Genomic DNA, 13,812 nt, shown 5'->3' on the forward strand with positions numbered 1-13,812 from the left:
CTAAAATAGAGAGAAAATATGCTGTGAAGTTCCATAAGGTGGTCCATAAATCTTGCAGAATTTAGTAGGGAATGATTTTAGGAAAAGAATTTTTGTAAAAGGCCTGCCATTTCAAGGGTTAATATCAAACGCAGCCTCCCCTCCTCCCCCCTTTGCTGGCTGTATCCCGTTCTGGCTAGAAATTGGGGGGTTGGGGAAGAAAAGAGGGGATGTTTGAGCAAACTCAGAGTTTTCCCCGGCTCACCATCACTCAGCTGTGGTGGCAGCACTGGGGTTAACCGCAAAGGAGCCCTGTAATGCAATGATTTCTGGTTTATTTCAGCAGGGGAAGTGTGTCCCTGCCTGATTAGGCCGATGGTTTCCTCTTTTCCCATAACCTCCAGACCCCCATGGCCTGAGTGTTTACTTTCTGAAATAAAAAATCTGCTAGTGTTTTTCTTTTTCAGGGCATGTGTATTTTGGGAGGATTTGGGGGCGGGGAGAAGTTGAATGTGATGGGAGGTTCGCACACACCTCCCCTCTCTCTTCCCCACCCCCAGCTCTTATCCAGCTGCAGCCTCTGAGCCGAGACTTCTGGCTTCAACGTAAAAAAGCGAGCAAGAAAAACGTATTAATGAGGGAGTTCAGTCTCCTGCTTCAGCAGCTATAAACACAGTGAACATCTGGAGGGATGGGGCGGGGGGTGCTCCATTCTGCCAGCAGCTGAAGGAAACAGGCTGTTTTTCCAGGGTTCCAGCCCCCACGCTCCCCACCTCCCCTGCGCGCGCGCACACACACACACACACACTCCTCCCCTGCAAATCATCCAGCCAACCATTTCCATTCAAAGATAAATTAAAAAGGATATTTGCTGGAAAGCTCCTGCCGGCCCTGTTCGGATGGCACTGTGATAGGACTAGACAGTAGAGTCTACTTCAAGTCCTGTTCAAAGCTGGGCTTAAAGGCAGGCTAGCCCTTGGCCCATCCCCTCCCCCCCACTCCTTCGCCCTAAGCTCAAAGTGAAGCACTCAGGTTCAAACACCTTGCTGATAATTCTCTCTTCCCTGTGACCCACCAGGCCCCTGCCTCATTCTGCAGGCCAGAGAGGTGGGAATGGCTCAGATGAGGCCTATCTGAAGCAAATGCAAGCTCTGAACCTTCGGAGACTGACCAGTCCCAAGACAGAATGAGTCTTCCATGAACCCTCAAGAGCTTTATAGCAGCATCTCCCAGCTTGTTGCTTATCTGACCCAATGCATATCTTTACTCCTCCTTTCCTACACGACTCTCAGTTCAGCTAATCCTTTCCCTGTAGCCTCTTTACAGGCTATTTAAGACAGGTGGTTAGAGCTGCTGGTCACCTTTTTGCCAAGATCTTCGTGCTTCTCTCTGCAAATCTCCCAGCAGCATCCCAGGGCATCTCTGTTACTAGCTTTTAGAATGCACAACATGCCTCACAGACTGGAAGGTCTGGACATGGAAAAAGATCCCACTTCCCTGTTCCTCTGGTGGCCATCTATACCAGGACAGGCCTTTTCAATCACTGGTCTAACTCTTTAACTCCACTGTCCAATGCACATCAATGGCTGGGCCACAGAGGATAAGAATCTACTACTGCTACTGCATGGAGGAGTTGCTCCTTCAGCTCCTTTGATGAAGGCTTTAATGCTGAACGTCCCAGGCTCAATCCCTGGTGGTGACCTAGTACAAAGGGCTCTTGAATCTCATCAGGCAAGATTTTCCAGACTCAGACAAGAAACAAATAGAAAAGCAAAATCCTGGATTTTTATCATCCTGCTGATTAAATGAAAATAAACCTTCAGCACGCACATCAGCACCGTCTGATAGAGGGGATACATGGAGGTGCAGCCAGGCAGTCTCCCCCACTGTCTTGCCTCCAGAGAGATTCAAAAAGTGCTTTGGACTTGCAAAAATTATAGTCTCAGGGTGCTGAGCAACTCAGAGTGCAAAATGCCCTCAACTCCCACTGATACAAACGGCAGGTGGGGGTGTCTCAGCACAGTTCATAGAAAGCTCACCCCTTGCAGGATCTGGCCCTAAGTAGGGGAGATCAATCACTTCACCCACCTCTGGGGTGGAACGTAACACTGCACAATGACTCAGCACATGGAGTGGAGCATGATTCCCTGTCCCCCTAACATCGCAGAGGGGATTGAGAGGTGGAGTGCAGTTAGCTAGCTTTATTTGAGCCACAGCACCAGGGCTGAGAGCCTGGCCTTCGCTCACAGTGCAATGGGAGATTTAGCAACCACAAATGGTCTATGGTTTTATGCTTCAGCTGAAAAGAACAGAGGTGCCCTCTCTCTTCGCTGTTGGGCCGGAATAAATGCCCCTTAATGGAGAGAATTGTGTCTGTTCTCCACTAACTCCAGAACCTCCATCTGGAGCAGGCAGTGTGATGCAATTAAGTTCCCAACCAATGCGACATCATGGGGGTGAAAGGGTCCAATGAAACCAACTCCAGTCAGGTTCTAAACAGAAGCAGACTCCCAGGCTGTAGCTGTCGTGAGGGGCTGCATTGACTCAGGCTGGAGGATGATGAGAGACCGAGGCAAAAAAGGGTCCATTCATTCATCCATCCAGCCCCGGCTCCCACTAAGGGCCCTGGGCTGGGCTGCTGCAGACAGGGTGGCAGTGAATAAAGAGAGGGTGTGGGGAGAAGAAAGAAGGCAGGAGAGAAAAAGACAGTGAGAGATGGGACAGCTGTGCAGGGAATTTCACACAAATACACTCTCTTCATTTAGTCTAGTAGCAAACAAATATCCTCCGCTCCCATCTCCCCTGCCCTTAGTCCAACCTATCTTCCTTGGATGCCCCCTATGTTTCTCTCTGCCCCATTCCACCCGACCCCCTCTGCTGGAGGGGCGGCGGAAGGGATGATCCAGTGAAAGCCCGGCCTGAGGGTGCCTGAGAACTGCTGTCGGGGCTTCCAGGCACACGCAGATGTGCTTTCACTGTGAAAAGAAGCCCATTCATTTCTGCAGAGAGAGTGCGGGGGAGGCAGTGGCATTTGGGGGTGGGGGGGGCAAGTGTCAGAGGAGGCTGAGAAAGGGAAGGAGGCTGCTGTTAAAAATAGGATAAAAGAACATGGAAAAATGCAGAGCATTTTTTTTTTATTTTTAAGCGTCACTTCGAAAATGTGCTGCAGCTGAAGAAGCCATTGGGGGCTGAGCCATGCTGGCCTTCACTCCCCTCCACCCCCCGTCCCCCTTCCTCTGAGACAGGGCCTGGAAAACAGCCCAGAAAATGCACACAAAGAGAGCCTTCCTCTGGGGAACTCCACTAGAGTTCAGGGGGGAGGGGGGCACGACAGGGCAGGTTTCACAGCAAATCTGGAGCCACGAAGGCAGGAATTTTGTGGGGGAGCCCTCATTGTCCCCAGTCACCCAGCTGAAAGCAGCCCCAGTGAATTTATTTCTCATTCCTGAGCCATAGGCCCTGCCTCTGCCTGATTCTGAGTGAAGATAACAGCAAAGCAAAGTGTGTGTGTGGCAGGGGTGAGAATTGGGGGTTCCTCCTTAGTCCTGGAAGGGACAATACATGACATTTTGCCAGCCAGTAAGACTAGGCCCCCACTTGCATTCAGCACTGAGTTCTACAAGGCAATAAAAGTTTGAACTTGGGTTAGTACCCATCACCTCAGATCTAGCTCCTTGCGTTCTAACAAGTAAATGCCGTAGAAGTACCCTTAAACTGGCCTGGCTCAGTTTCTATGGGTCTGCCACAGCCAGCTAACTTAGGGCAGCCAGGGACAATTTCACACTCTGGCAGCCCTATCAAGAGGGATCAGAAAGGTGGCACAGAGAGAGCTTGTCCCACGAAGCATGAGCTCCAGTCTGTGGAGGATTCAGCCCAGGAGCAGCAGCTGGGAAGAAGATAACAGACGGCTTGTGTCATAAGTAGATAGGTAAGGTAAGGGTTAATTTTTTTTTACCTGTAAAGGGTGAACAAAGGGAACCAAACACCTGACCAGAGGACCAATCAGAGAACTGGATTTTTTAAAAGTCAGGGGCGGGAATTGTGTACTCTGGGTCTTTTGTTTCTCCCGGCTATGGAGGAAACAGCTTTCCTGCTAACTCCTATTTCTTTCTAATATTCTCCTACAAAGTGTGAGTACAAAAGCAACAAGGCAAATAGCTTGTAATATGTTTTGTGTTGTATTTACATGTGTGTTGTACTGTACTGGACTGGTTTAATTGGGCTCTCTTTTAAATCAGACTGTTTATTCCTATTTTCTTATAAGCAAGAGCCTGTATTGAGTTTCTTAATGCAGTATTATTGTTCTGTATTTTCTTTCTTTTTTATATAAAGTTTTCTTTTTAAAACCTGGTTGAGGTTTTTGGTTTTTCTTTGGTGAGGCTACAGGAAAGGGGAGTAGGAAATCTCTTTATATTAGCTTTACTAGATTTGAAGGCATCGCCTCAGGGGGAGGGTGATTTCCCTCTTTGTTTTGCCTTCAAGGAGTTAAGTACTGCATCGCCCAGGCTCACCCAGGGAGGGAAGCGGGGGGAGCAGATAACGAGGAGACAAGGGGGAGGAACTTGTTTTCCCGTTTGAGATAGGGAGACCCAGGGGTCTGGGTCTTGGGGGTCCTCCCAGGGAAAGTGGGGGAGGCCAGAGAGGGGGTTCCCCCCAAGGAATTTGGGGAACCCAGGCTGATAAGAGCCTAAATCTTATCTGGTGGCAGCGAAGTAAGATCCAAGCTGGGTATAAGCTTGGGGGAGGTTCAGGTAAACACTCAGATGTTGAACTCTAAGTCCAGATTTGAGACAGACGTTTACTACAGCTTGGTAGCAAGCAGTGGTCACACACACCATGTGGGGTCACACACTGCACTGTTGCAGCCCCCCCAAGTCTGATTGATCAGGAAAAGAGGGTTTCCTATTGCGTCAAGGGTTGCACCAGGCAAGACCTGGAACCCAGTGGAACAATCAGGATAATAGGGCTGTTAGTGAGATGAGGACTGGCTCCAGGCAGCTGGGCAAAGGCACCCTTATGAAGTGTCACATCCTCACCCCATCAATTTCATTGGCTTCCTCTGTACCTGATGTACTAGAACAGCTGAGTGATTTGGCAGAGGGAGTGGGGAATGAAGAGGCTGGTTTGGATGAAGCACCTCAGCCATTAGCACAAGATGAACCTGCACCAAACAGTTGGAGCTCCCATCTGAGTACAAAAGGGCAGATTGACAGACACAGTGGGAGTCAGGGCAAGTCTGACTAGAGAGCAGGGAGAGAGAGATTTCCAGGCCAGTGCAGCAGGTCCGAGAAACATTCAGGGACTCAAGCCAACCATCAGAGCATTTTCAATAGGTGTGGCAAAATTCTATTTTTATTTTCCTAATGGTGGCAGATGTTTAAGCTTTTTTTTTTTTTTCCGATTTTTATCTACTGAGATTTGAGCGGGGGGAGGGGTGTGAAATCAGACAATAGGAGAGTCAGAATAATTTGAATCTCAATGTCTACTGTCTTTCAAGAGTTAAAGCTTTATAACTATTAAAACACAAAAATGATCAACATCATCTGTCAAAATATACAAAGCAAATATCCTGAAGTCAAACTCTAATTTTCTAAAGGAGCATTTTTCTTACTTAGCCCATCTGTAAATGGAAATATTTTTTCATTGGTTATTTGTGTGTGTGTGTAAAAATGACATTCATCAATACAAATCTAATCTTTCAAAGCCTACGTATGAGGCTCATCAAAGCCTTTATCCTGCCTCCCCTGCATTCAGGGTGGACAGTGGCTTTTATGCAAGTAGCCTCATTGGAAACAATGGGACCATTTGCATAGTAAGGGCAGGGGGCAGAATCTAGCTCTTAATAGCTACTTCTGTCATCTTCTAGGCTAGGTTTTATTCTCATTTATTGCTGAACAAACAAGCCCATTGTCCTTGGCAATTTAATGAAGTGATGTTAAACGCATGATTTATGGTGGGACACACCTTGCTGTAAGGACCTGTTGAATGCAGCATGAAAAGATTCATGAAAATTTCCTCTTCCTGAACTAAAGTAATTTCAGACATCACTCCCATTAAGAACAGGATTATTTTACCACTAAATCAAATAAACCTGTGTATAACGGCAGAGCCTACTGAAATATCCCTACTGACAGATGATGCTGCCAAGAATATTTCAGTTCTCAAATCTGAATATTGCCCTCAAATCTGGTTTTCTCCAGAACTAAATTCTCCAATAGTTTTGTGCTACTCATGGCACCAGGCTGACAATTGGGGAGACTGAAGGCATCTTTCATTCCACTGAACAGTATATCCTGGACAATGGTAGAGCAAGATTCCACCTCAAACTTACCCTAGGGATCACATGTTTCCAAACCAGGCGTCCATCATCTGCAGAGCTGGATAGACTGCTGGTGTGGGGGGATTTCTGGGATGTGTGGCTGCCTCGCAGTTCAGCAAGGGGCCACTGCCATTTCACACAGAGCACAGCAGAGGGTTACTAACACCTAGCTTCATACCAGTGACCTAGAAAAGTGAAGGGCTCTGTATCCCGTTGAGAGTCCCTGGAGCCACATCACAATGATGAACCAGATTAGGACAAAGGCAGAAGTTAGGTTCTTCTGCAGAGAGACAGTTACATTCCTGGCTGCCTAAATCCTGGACTAGAATTTGACTGATCCAAACCAAAGTCTCAGACAGAAACTGGGCAAGGCCTCCATGCCCTCAAAGGGATCCCCAGTCCACCCTGCACTTGGTTGGGCTAGTCATACCATGAAGGCAGCACTCAGCTGGCATCAAGTGATACCTCCACTCCTGCACCTGTTCAGAATGCAAGGGGAGCCAATTCCCAGGGGCCTAATCCTGCCAGGTGCAGAGAACCTCATGAAAAAGCAGAGCACCCACATCTCCCACCAAGGCAGGAAGGCTCAGGCCCCCGACACTGCAAGCATTTACACTGTTAAATCATCTTTCTGATTTTCCATAAATGACTGTGAATGGCTAGCCAATTACAAAAGCAATTTCTCCTCCCTTGGTGTTCAGACCTCAATTGCTAGAAGAGGGCCTCATCCTCCCTGATTGAACTAACCTCGTTATCTCTAGCCTGATTCTTGCTTGCATATTTATACCTGCCTCTGGAAATTTCCACTACATGCATCCGACAAAGTGGGTATTCACCTACAAAAGCTCATGCTCCAATACATCTGTTAGTCTGTAAGGTGCCACAGGACTCTTTGCTGCTTCCATAAAGGTTGGGGCCACAATGCGAGTAGAGATTTGGTTTATCTGACTCCCACTTGCTCACCTTTACTGCAAGACCCTAGATTTGGATAATTCTCCACCACTGTGGGTTTCCATGCACCAGGGGACAACTTGCTAGAGCTATTTTCCCTTTCTGTTTAGGGAATTTAATGCTTATAGAAGAGAGACAGAGAGCCTGGGCTAGTCACATAATGAGCTGGCAAGTGTCTCTGAGGTATCGACACAGTAAATACACCTCAGTCGCCCAGTGCCATTCCACTTCCCCGCACCATCCACTTCCCTCAATGCACCTTATCCCTAACCTGCGGTTCCAATCCTATGCCTCCCTTTACCCCCAAACACACCCCTCAGTCTCAACCTGCATCCTGCTATTCCAGTCTTCAATCCTGATCTACACTCCACCCTGCTCCTCCACTCCTAGAGCTCCCACCCAGCTCTGCCAAGGCCCCTTCTATTACATCCACTGAAGGGAATTAACTCATTTTATGGGCCTCACTGCTGATCTGGAGTATGCCCTGAAATTTCAGTCTTAGGCCCTCAAAGGCCTCTGCTACTGTACTTCATTCCTCAGCAACACTTGATTTTCCCTTCGCCTGAGCAGATAGAGTAAGTGGTGCAGTAGGTACGTTACACCTGGGAAAGTTCACCACGGATTTAGGACGAGCTGTTCACTTAAGACTCTTAACCAGAGAAGAACAAACCTTTCCTGGCACTCTGCACAAGAACACTCCACCCAGCTGCAGCAAGTTACGCTCTCGCATCTCTGTGATGCAAAAAGAGCGATCAACATTCCAGTTGCAAATTCTTGCTTTTTTTTTTTTTTTTTTTTAAAAAAAACATAACTCCTCCTCCCATCCACCTCCTAAATGTTTATGGTCCAGTTAAGCTCCAAGTCACGCTTTCCCCTATTCATATCACTCCATAATCTTATCTGACTTAGAGCGCAATGTAAATAAACTCTCTCTAGCATCAAAGGCAAAAATTCTTCTGTTAGTGCAAGCAAGCCTGAAACTTTTAGCAAAGCTGCAGTTTTGTATCACAAAGGGACATTTTTACACTTTGGTTTTCCTTCTGTTTCTTTTATCAACATGAGGACCATCAAAACAAAATAGCCTCCTCTTCATACAGAGATTAGAAGACAGTGGAGGACTTGCATGGGTAACCAAAGTGCAGAGGAGCAGAAATGAAAGTGTAGAGCGATATATACAAATAAGAGTTTCCTCTCAAGTAAAATTAGAAACTCTTCTAGACCATAAAGGCAAGACAGCATAAAAGAAAAAAAAGCCAAAATGTAGATTAAATTAAAGTACAGTAGAGACACTTGAAGAGAAGTCTGGAGGGGATGGTATGATGGGATAGCCTAATTTTGGCAACTGATCTTTGATTATCAGCAGGTAAGTATGCCCAGTGGTCTGTGATGGGATGGGATCTGAGTTACTACAGAGAATTCTTTCCTGGCTGCTGGCTGGTGAGTCTTGCCCACATGCTCAGGGTTTAACTAATCGCCATATTTGGGGTTGGGAAGGAATTTTCCTCCAGGGCAGATTGGCAAGAGGCTCTGGAGGTTTTTTGCTTCCTCTGCAGTGTGGGGCCAGCCATAGGGTCACTTCCTCGGGGATTCTCTGCAGCTTGAGGTCTTCAAACCACAATTTGAGGACTTCAATAACTCAGACATAGGGGTTTGTTATAGAAGTGGATGGGTGAGATTCTGTGGCTTGCATTGTGCAGGAGGTCAGACTAGATGATCATAATGGTCCCTTCTGACCTTAAAGTCTATGAGAAGAATCCCCTACAGATTATCAGAGGTCCCGCCAGGGGAAATCAGATTTCTTTTACAGATACTGCTCCATTAAGAACCTGATCTAAAGCCCATTGAAGCGAATGGGAGTTTTTTCATTGATTTTGAACAGGCTTTGGATCAGGCCTTGAGTAAAGCTTATGCTCAAATAAATTTGTTAGTCTCTAAGGTGCCACAAGTACTCCTGTTCTTTTTGCGGATACAGACTAACATGGCTGCTACTATGAAATCTGCAGCTGTGATATTTCACAGACCCTGCAGGAGGACTGGGGGGCTGGATCACAGGTACTCTGCTTCCCTGAGAGTACATTCTCGCAGACAAGAGGAGAAACACAGAACTTTTCCAGATTACAGATTTGCCAACGTTGGAGTACATCCAAATGTCACAAGGACAGATTTTGTCAGAGTAGAGAATCGGCATCGTGGTCAGACAGGTCACCCACAGAGTTGAGTGAATATCCAAATTAAGAAACAAGGAGAATATTCACTTGCATACAAAAGGGAATTTTAGCCCAGCCACATTCACAGCCTGCCTCCTGCTAACATACCAAGGCTTGAGCTTCACTACCACAACTGCTGGCAAAAAAAGAGAGTAAACATTTTTAGTTGAAATGCTTGAATATTTGCCAAGAATGAATTTTGAATTATACTTGATTGTAAAATTCAGCAGTTCGGTTACATTGTTTTGTTGCATTCATCATGTGGTTTTATTGCTTTTCCCTGAACAGTCAGCCAATTTATGTAACAACAGTGGGTGAAAAGGACAGAGCACCAGTACAGGCCCTGTGTAGGTTTCAGTGCTGCATAATAGGTGATAGGCTTACATGGGACATAAATGATGCAATAACCTCATATTGGCTTTCTGCCCAGGGGGCACTTTCACCCAGCCTGAATTTTATGTTAAGTGCTTATTTGGCCCTGCATTACCATAGTATGTGAACATCTGCCTGTTTTTAATGTATCTTGGAGGAAGGGCAGTGATATTATCCTCATTTTACAGATGGGGAAACTGAGGCACGATATGGCTAAGTGATTTTCCCTGCTCTGCCACAGACTTTGTGTGTAACCAGGGCTGCCAAGTCCTAGAAAAGCGCTCTAACCCAGTGGCTCTCAAATTTGGCCAGTCTACTGCTTGTTCAGGGAAAGTCCCTGCCGCATCCACAGGTTCAGCCAATCATGGATTCCACAGGCCACGGTTTGCCAATCAAGGCCAATGGGGGCTATTGGAAGTGGTGCAAGCTGAGAGATGTGCTGTCCGCCCTTCCCACAGCTCACATTGGCCTGGAGCGGCGAACCGCAGCCAGCGGCAGCCGTGATCGTCTAAACCTGCAGACGTGGCAGGTAAACAAACCAGCCTGGCAAGGGCTTTCCCTGAACAAGCAGCTGACCAGCTTTGAGAACCACTGCTCCAACCCACTGGAAAATCCTGCCTCTTTGCAAGTATTCAGGTTGAACATGCAATCTGAGATCCACATTGTGTCGGTTAGTGACATGAGACAGAACAAATTGCAGACATGACTGTAGTATTCCCAGTCTGAACAATCTGTACAGCAAGAATTACTCACTTATTCATAATTTGAAAGTCATTACAAATTTAATCAGTTGGAGAATCTCATGCTGTTTGAGAATGGCAAAAGAAAAAAAGCTAAAAATGATTATTACTTGTATTACAGTGTCACGCAAAGACCCGTAGTCAGGATAACAGTCCCATAGGGTTAGGTTCTGTACAAACATTTGGTCACTTGTCTCTTTCTAACTCAGGCTCAGCTCCACAAGTAGGTAAGCCTGTGAAAAAGAGGTAAGTGCTTCCAAGCCACAAACAGAGACGTGGTGGGGAAGACACCCACTGATCACTTAGTGGTTTGACACTTACCTGGAAGTAGGGTGACCAGACGTCCTGATTTTACCGGGACTGTCCCGATATTTATTTGTTTGTCCTGCGTCCCAACCGATGTTCGGTCGGCAGTGGTGGCTCCAGGCACCAGCGCTTCAAGCACGTGCCTGGGGTGGCAAGTTGCAGGGGGCACCCTGCCGGTCCCTGCGAGGGTGGCAGTCAGGCAGCCTTCGGTGGCTTGCCTGCAGGAGGTCTGCCAGTCCCACGGATTTGGCAGCAATTTGGCGACGGGTATGCCGGAGCCACGGGAACGGCAGACCTCCTGCAGGCGCGCTGCCATATCTGTGGGACCGGGAACCTCCTGCAGGCAAGCCACAGAAGGCAGCCTGCCTGCTGTGCTTCAGGTGGCAAAAAAGCTAGAGTCGCCCCTATCAGTCGGGACACGAAATTGTCCCGATATTTTGTACTCTCGCGCACAGCTGGAGGGGGCTCGTGCCCTGACTCTGCCCCCTCCCTGCCCCATTGAATCCCTCCCCAAATCCCCGCCCTGGCCCCGCCTCTTCCCCAAGCACAGCACATTCCTCCTCCTCCACTCTCTCTTCCAGGCTTGCGCGAATCAGCTGCATGGTGGCGCAAGAGTTGGGAAGGAGGAGGGAGAAGCAGGACGCAGCAGCCCACTCAGGGGAGGCAGAGGTGAGCTGGTACAGTGGGGGGTGGGGCGGGGAGCTGCCAGTGGGTGCTCAGCACCCACCAATTTTTTCTTGTGCACCAGCGGCTCTTTTTTTCCCTCCCTCTGCCATCAGCTCTTGGGGGTTGTTTTTTTTTGCTCCCCCGGCAATCCCCCACGCCCTCCTGTGTCCCGATATTTCATGTCTCTCATCTGGCCACCCTGCCTGGAAGGTCCAGGTTTTTGGGGTTATTTCTGTGGAAGTCTGGCCTCTTGAAGTCATGTTCTAGGGACATAATTTAGTATGGTATCACCTAAGAACCTCAATCATTGATCAAGCCCCCACTGTTCTAGATGCTGGTCAGACAATAAAACCAAAGATGCTCCCTGCCCCCCAGAGCTCAGAATCTTTTGGGCAGACAGGACACACGTGGACAAGACAGACAGATGGAGCAGGGAGAACAAGAGACCCACAAACGAAGAATTTGGTAGTAAAGTTGGAGTCACTGCTCATCGCTTAGCCGGACAAGATCAGATTGTGAACAGTGGATAGGCACAATGGTACATGGGAGGGTTCACCCCTCTAGTGGGACTACAACCGTCCCCTCTGAGTTAGTTGCAAGACATGGTTCTGAACTAGGGCGGGGGGAGGAGGAGGAGGAGAAGGACTGCAGTCCTAGCTGGAGAATAATTTCATTCACAAAAAAGGAAACCAAGACCTTTGGGTCTGAAGCCATCTTAAGGAAATGCTGCTGAAATTAATCATATTCCCTAGCTCTTATGTAAATTTTCATCAGCAGATATCAAAGAATAAGAGGTCGGTATCATTATCCCCATTTTGCAGATAGGAAAACTGAGGCACAAGGGAACTCACCCAGCAGGAGAGCCAGGAATAGACACCATGCCTCTTGAGTCCAAGTCCCATGCTCTATCCACCTGGCCACACTGCCTTCTGATTGCCTCTTTAGTGGCATTCACCAATGATTCCTCACACCATCCCCAAAAGGTCATCCACATTTTATAGATGGGGAAAACTAGAGTACACCATCATTAACGTGACACTAGGATTAGAACTCAGGACCCCAGGGTCCCACTCCTGTGTACAAAAACAATCTGCAAAGAAGTCAGTCCAGGTGGAGGATGGGCAGACTCTGTGATTCTGGGCCTGGTTAACAGAGGATGTGACCAGCTGTTCATATTCAGCTTGCTCCTCAGTGCACAATCCTCTTTGCAGTCAGCAAAGACCCCATGAGGATCTTGTAGCTGCGAGGCCTGGAATTCCATCCAGCATGGAACAGAAGTGCATGTACATATTGGAGCATACCTAGCAGACACACCCCTGCAGTCACCTCCAGCAACCTCACTTCACAGGAGGCCAAATCCTTGCTTTAGCATTCATCTACATCACATGGTAATGTGATGGTAAGCTACACAGATGGCAAGGGGGAGAATAGAACCCTGTCTCCCCACACACAGGCCTCTACCTCTTGAGCTAAAAGGAGAATATCTAATTGGTCTAAATAATACTAGGACTTTTATCTTTGTAGGCCTATCGCCACTAGAGAGAGACAGTCACAAGTTTAACGTTCTCTCCAGAAGAAGGCAGCAAGACAGACTCACGCTAGACACAGTATTGGTATTACATACACTTTAAGCAGGGTGGCTGTGCCTGCCCCCACCCCCACCTTTTGAGAACCTGACCTCAGCCAGGGACACAACAATGGGACAGATAGGGGGTTCAGCCTCCCCGCCCCTTGGCCTCTGACCAGAGGTGGCTAGCATGACGAAGGGACAGGGAGCCAAATTTCAATCAGTGACATTGCAACCTGCTGCTTGCCTCTCTCTTCTCCCCCACGCTACACACACACACTTTTGCAGTCCTGGAAACCCTGTTAGAGGCTCCATTGTTCTAGGCACTGTACAGATATTTCAGCAAGAAGAAAGTAAGCTTCTGTACCAAAGAATTTACAATCTTATAGCAAGACAAGCCCAGGGCAGAAGCCAGAGGGAGAGTCGGGTAGGAACAATAACAAGATAACATTAAGATTAAGATTGTCCAGTAAGCAGAAATTTATTGCTCAACCCAGCCTAGCCGGGGTCAGATAACACGCTTCTATAGGCACCGTCGTAAAAGAGGAAGTTAGTACATTGAGACCAGGAGGTTGCAAAGTTCCCCCAAGAAGCTCTCCTCCCAAAGACCCAGAATGCTGCTCTTTAGATGTAAGCCATCTGCCGAATCCTACAGAGGACACAAATAAAATCCCTCCCACGCTCACAAAGGCACCTTCAACTCAT

The 13,812-nt window shown here is 47.7% G+C and overlaps 1 protein-coding gene across 4 annotated transcripts in view; it reads right to left on the minus strand.

The window, feature by feature from the left end:
• Positions 1-13,812, minus strand: part of ETS1 (ETS proto-oncogene 1, transcription factor) — a 111,204-nt gene that overhangs the window by 91,463 nt on the left and 5,929 nt on the right. The gene's annotated exons all lie outside the window — the stretch shown is intronic.

Source organism: Chelonoidis abingdonii, chromosome 18 (genome assembly GCF_003597395.2).
Source record: "Chelonoidis abingdonii isolate Lonesome George chromosome 18, CheloAbing_2.0, whole genome shotgun sequence".
Classification (NCBI taxonomy): Eukaryota; Metazoa; Chordata; order Testudines; family Testudinidae; genus Chelonoidis; species Chelonoidis abingdonii.